Here is a 6,069-nt window from a genome sequence, read left to right as displayed (position 1 = left end):
TAAATCTTATAATATCTAGTAGTTACTTAGACATAGTAAATACTAATAAACAGCTGACCAAATAATGAGTAAAACTGAGCTTCCTTTAATTTCAATAAAGTGTTAGAGTTTTCTAAAAACAGCCTTAGAATTTAATAAGCTGATCGCAAATGTGACCTTGTTCTATATCTATTTTGTGTACTAAGAGATAAATTAGGGCGCCCTCCTCCCTCCCCTGTGCGGCAGGGACCCACATGAACCCACCGGTTTCACTCTGCATTAGCTGCAGAGGGTAGGGGGAAAGGAGGGGAAGGAGGACCCCCAGGAAGCAGGACCCTGGTATCTGGTTGCCTAGCCTTGTTCAGGCTTGGGCCTGCATGGATGTGACTGTGGAATCCCAGATGCCTGGCCTGCCAGACGTGGAAGGCAAGGTGGACAGAAGACCCCTGAAGGGCTACTGTACAGGCTGTGAGGTAAGTAGGAGCCAGGAACCTCTGGCACCCTGCTGCTGTCAGGGGAGCCAGCATGGGCCACAGCCTGTGGGATAAGACTGTGATGCTGAGGATGGAGCTGGCTTACCTGCAAGCCATCGAAGTGAAGATCCTGCAGCAGCTGGTGACCTTGAACAAGGGCCTTGAGACAGTACGTTGGCTGTCTGAGGAATGGGGGACATTGATCAGCCATTGCAGCAGCCTCACCAGCAGTCAATGTAGCCTGAAAGGTGGGAGCTCAGGCAGCTCAAGAGGAGGCAGCTGGGACAGGCAGCCAGATACCAGCTTCATGACTGGCTGGACAGTGTCTTTATTGGCAGTTTCCTGGACATGGTGGCCCCCAGCAAGCTGGATGAAGAGGTCCCCCTGGGGGGAGCCTGAGATGGACTGGGCACTGGTTATACCCGGAGGGGAGAGGGCCAGGACTGAGGTGGACCTGACAGCCACCAGGCTAGGGAGCTCAAGGGCTGTACGGAAGGCCCCAGGGGAGGGGCTCCAAGGTTGTCCACCTGAGTTACCAGAGGAGGAGAGTGCCAAGCTGGGCTTTGAGGCTCACTGGTACTGGGGGCAGTGCCAGGATGATGTGACCTTCTTGTAACAATTTTCCCACCCTTTTGTACTTCTGTGGCTCTTTCATCCCTCAGCCCTGGTCTCCTTCAAAATTTACCCTCCCTCAATCTCAGATTAGGAGGAGGCTGCACTGAAATTAGTTACCATGGAAAATTGGCTAACCCCAGGTCCCTAGGAGTCTCTGCCTTTGTCCCCCATTTATCAAGTCCCTAGAGCTAGTTCCGTAGAGATATTGACTCTAGAGGCTTGGCCTGTGGCTCGTAGTGTGATGGTAACTCCTCCTCCTCTCTCCCCACTAGGTAAGGAATTTAGGATCTCCAGGAGATCACTGATGAAGAGATGGAGGTGTAATTACCTCACCCAGATTCTAGGAGCCTTGGCCCCCTTTGGCCAAGATGGAGGATTGAGAAGTGACATGAACATTCAGGGCCAACCTCCCATGGACTGGCCTTCCCAGAAGCCTTTGGGTTTAGTAGTTCCACCCCTTCCTGTCTGCTGAGTGATGCCATTTCCTGCCATGCTGGACTAGCCCTTCCTCCATATCAATCCTTAGATGGTGATAGGTCAGTGGGGGGGTGTCTGAGGCCCTGCTGCTAAGTGAGGCCATATCATTTATTGTCCATACTGTTACTTCTTGTGAGTGGGAACACACCACCCCTCCTGGCAGGAAAGTTTCCCATTGTCAGATGTTTGTGCTTCTTTTCAGAAGGCTTTTACTTTTTAAACAGAGTGTTCTTACTTTATCCTTGGGGGTCTCGTTTCCTCTGTGGCTGCATCCCTGTTTAGTGGCAGCACTCCCATCCCTGTGCTAATAGGGAGAGAAGCTGTCAGGGACCTCCACCTTTGGCTCTCAAGCCTGTTTGGCCTGCCCTGCCATGGTTTCCTGTCTTACCCTGTCTCTGGGTGGTCCCCATTCCTGTATTGCAGCTCTGTATCTGCCTGCCAGGAGGTTTAGCATCTGTGTCTCTGTACCTTCTTAGTTTCCTCTTCAGGCCTCGCATTTTACCTGTAGGCGATTCCTGGCCTCTTCTCCCCATTGTTTATGGGAGCCAGGTCTCAGAGCTCAGGGAGTGTACCAGGATCTTGGATGAGGGGAGGTATCATCTTCTCTGATTCTGTGATTACCCTTCCCCCACCCTGTCCAATCCCTTCCATTATTTGGTCACAAGTATGCCTGTCTGAGGTTGGGACACAAGGAATCCCTTTGTCTGGGCTACAGTGTGGGAGCATGGTAGGGAAAGACAGAGGTTCTTTGGTCCCTGGGCCCCAATCCGGGACGGGGAGGGAACAAGGAAAAGCCTCTCTCCTTCCTCCCTTAGGGCAAGCCCGTGACTCCTGGGACCTGAGGAGGGAGTAGGGGACTGGCTCTGGGTCTGGGTCACAGAGCCCTAGGAAATTACACCAAAGAAGGAATTTAGGAAAGCTGTCAGCCTGGGGCTCAGGGAGTGGACAGGCCTAGAGAGAGGAGGGACAAGGGTCGTGGCTGATGTCAGAGAATTAATTCTCAGATTAACCCTTTTAGCCCCAGGTAACTGCCCCATGTGTTGGTCCCTGTCTTTCTGGGCCCTGAAACTAGATTACTAGAGGGGAAAAAGGAGGAAAAAGGATGTCAGATGATCTTTGGTTGTTCACTGTGCCCTCCTGAGTTGGAGGAGTCTTCCCCAAATCCTGGAATAACTCCTGCTATTTCTTTACTTTGCATTCTATGCTGGGGAAGAGAAGGAAGCCAAGTTGATCATCTCTACTTTCCCTAAACTCCTCAAGACTTGTTTTGCAACTCCCACCTCATAACAAAAACGTCTGCTCTGACCAGGTCAGCTAAATTGTAGTACCTTGGGAGATCTGGGATAAGTCACTAGTCATATCCACATGTCCTGGAAAACATTATCAGAAGACCATTTTTACTTAGAAGCAGACTTGAGGCACCAGAAAATCATACAATAACCTAGAATGCTTCTTGTAACCTTCACCCTAGATCTCTGCATATAGGATATAACCTAGTAACAATCCCAAATCTGTTTGTCATGTACAACCAATAAAAAAACTGATGAAGTGATTAGGTGGAGCTGTCTCTCTCCTTTGATAAAATGCTGAGCTCTGCTGGCTCTCTGTGGAGTGCATTTCTCAGGGCAACCTGACCTATGTGGTTCCCCGGTTACAATGGTTATATTGGCTTAATAAATCCTATGCTTTATTAAAAAAAAAAGAGAGAGAGAGATAAATTAGACCTTATGCTAAGAGCAAAGGCAAATACAGGCAAATAATCATAAAGTATAATTATAGGATATTATTCATAGATTGGTCTGTTGTTCCTTCATAGATTAATTTTGAGAAAATTTAATCTTTTTGTTTTGCTTCTGTGATTTTGATAAAATTGTTTATTCACTGTAAATTACTTTATTTCCTTTCAATTTATTTTTCTCTGTACTGACTGCCATATCAGAGTATTACTTCATACTGTGATTACTAACTAGTACAATTAATGTTCCATTATACAGTATTTAAAATAACAGTGAACATATTACTCAAGTGTTTATTTTCAGATAAACATAAATCGCTAATAATAGTCTGATTATATTTGGAAACTTGTTTCATGTTGCTAAGGAGCTGTATTGGATGAATATATTAAATAACCAAGTATATGTTATAGTAACCTATACAAAGTCATTCCTCTACAACCATAATATCATGTAATGATATATATATATATAATATATAATGCCAAATTTACATACATGTAGAATATTTTAATTTTGCATAGCACACAGAACTGTATTAGGTGCTTAAGGGCAGGTGTGTTGAAACATATAAAGTATATATATAAAAAAAAAAGATAAATACCAAGGTCTAGGGTTCAATCCCTGTACTGGCCAGCTGCCAAAAACCATATATACATAATAAAAAAATAAAGTATGTGGTCTCTGGACCCGTACTGACACACTGAACATCATTTCTACACATGGTCGTGTTTTCTCTCAACTCCAAATTGTTGGTAATGTTATATTCTCTATCTAGACTACATTCATACCTTTTTTGCCTACCTTCTCATCTTTCAGTCTCAACCTAGACATCACTACTTCTAGGAAACTTTCCTTGACCCTGCCCACCCTTTCCACCCAACATCTGTACTCCTGTGGCACACTGTATTTCATCATCATGTAAGTATATATTATTACCAACTAAACTGTAAATCCATCTGATCAAAGGTCATGTCTATTTTGTTCACTTACATCCCTGCCACATAGAGTAAATGCCAATATATGTGTTGAAAGAAAGAATAAATGAATAGATAACCATTTGAATTAAGGACCAGGAAAGCAGACTTAGCCTTAGAGACCACATATTCATATTTGCCATAATGGCAACTTTATTTCAGTTTGTCTTAAAGAGATATTGTTTAAAAGTATGTGGTTGCCCCAATTATACAAGGAAATTATGCACCAAATGATGGCTCATAATTGATTTAATTATGTTTTATTAAATTATGATTTAACTAAATTAAAATTTTCATTTAGTATTAATTTTCTATTGTTGTGGTAATACCCACAAACTTAGTGGCTTACAACAATACAAATTTATATCCTTACATTTCTGTAGGTTAGAAGTGTAACTTGGTCTTACTGGGCTGAAGTCAAGGTGTCCTGGAATCTCTGGAGGAGAATTTGTTTCCTTGCCTTTTCTAGCTTCTAGAGGCTGCCTGCATTCCCTTGCTCATGGCCCCATTTTTCAACTTCAAAGCTGGCAGTGAAAGATCTTTGCATCCCTCTTTCACTCATAAGGATCCTTGTGATTACACTAGACCTGCCTGGATAATCCAGGATACTGTCCCCAGTCCAAGGCCAGTTGATTAGCAACCTTAATTTCATCTGCAACCAGAATTCCTCCTTGCCATGTAAGGTAACATATTCACAAGTTCTGAGAATTAGGACGTGGACACCTTTGATGGGTCATTATTCTGACCACTGTAAAAACTTAGCATTTATGTCAGTCTGAATGAAGATGCTATCTTTTCTCAATATAAAATAATAATAATCATAGATTTAAAATACTTGAGTGTTTATGTTACAGCCATACTCTCGGTGTTTTACACTTATTAATTTAATTCTCATCAACTTTATAAAGTATGTACTATAGACATGCCCATTTTGTAGATGAAACTTAGGAAAAGAGATTTTAAACAACTTGCCAAAGCCACATTTGAACCCAATCAATACCTAACTCCAGAGCCCTTGCTCTTTGTTCAGTATGAAGACTGAATAGATGTATCTGTTAAGACACATCTTTATAGGTGTATCTGATATTTAAAAATAACCGACTGGATATTCCCCACCATGAATTTATGCCTTCTCCTTGTTATTAGGGAAAACAGAGTTAGTATGGTGCTTACATGTGATGTAAACACTTGAATAGAAAGTTAGAACAATAAAAAATTATTTGCTGGCCAGTCCTGCCCCCATCTCCACAACCAGGCAAGCAACAGAGCATGCCAAACCCATAGTGGTTAAGAAAGTTCTTGAGAAGGTACATCAATGCAGCAAAATACTTACCATCAAACTCCACTCCTTGAAAGAGAAACCTCAAATCAATTAATTTGAGACACAACAGAGAACATATGCCAAATCCCCTCAGAGAAAAAATGGCATTATATATCAGCTCAGAAAAGTGAGCAAGTTTAAGAAAAATGTCTGTCCTGTTGTATTTCTGTGACTTTCTCTTTCTCAACAATCAATAGGAGTATCTTCCCATTCATCTGGAAGAATGTCACATACAAATATGATGACTCATTTGATCACCCTATTGAAATATATTGTCAGTTCTTTGTGTTCAATAAACCTTTTTCCTTAAAAATGAATTATTTTCTCACCCATTTTCCCAACTAAGTCTTTATTGTTTCCTTTTGGTGTCTCCTCATATCCTTTTCTGGGGTGCCATTTGATATTGCTCTTTATGAACCCCTTTCTGCATCTAGAAAGCAGTAATTTAGTCGATAAATTATACACATATGAAGAAAAATGATAAATATGTAAAG

At 42.3% G+C, this 6,069-nt stretch overlaps 1 pseudogene; it reads left to right on the top strand.

Moving 5' to 3' along the window:
• The first annotated feature begins 356 nt into the window (after positions 1–356).
• On the top strand, positions 357–1,068 carry LOC134385637 (leucine rich adaptor protein 1-like; annotated as a pseudogene).
• Positions 1,069–6,069: the final 5,001 nt, after the last annotated feature.

Source organism: Cynocephalus volans, chromosome 9, assembly GCF_027409185.1.
Source record: "Cynocephalus volans isolate mCynVol1 chromosome 9, mCynVol1.pri, whole genome shotgun sequence".
NCBI classification, from domain to species: Eukaryota; Metazoa; Chordata; class Mammalia; order Dermoptera; family Cynocephalidae; genus Cynocephalus; species Cynocephalus volans.
This window is presented reverse-complemented; position numbering and strand designations above follow the sequence as displayed.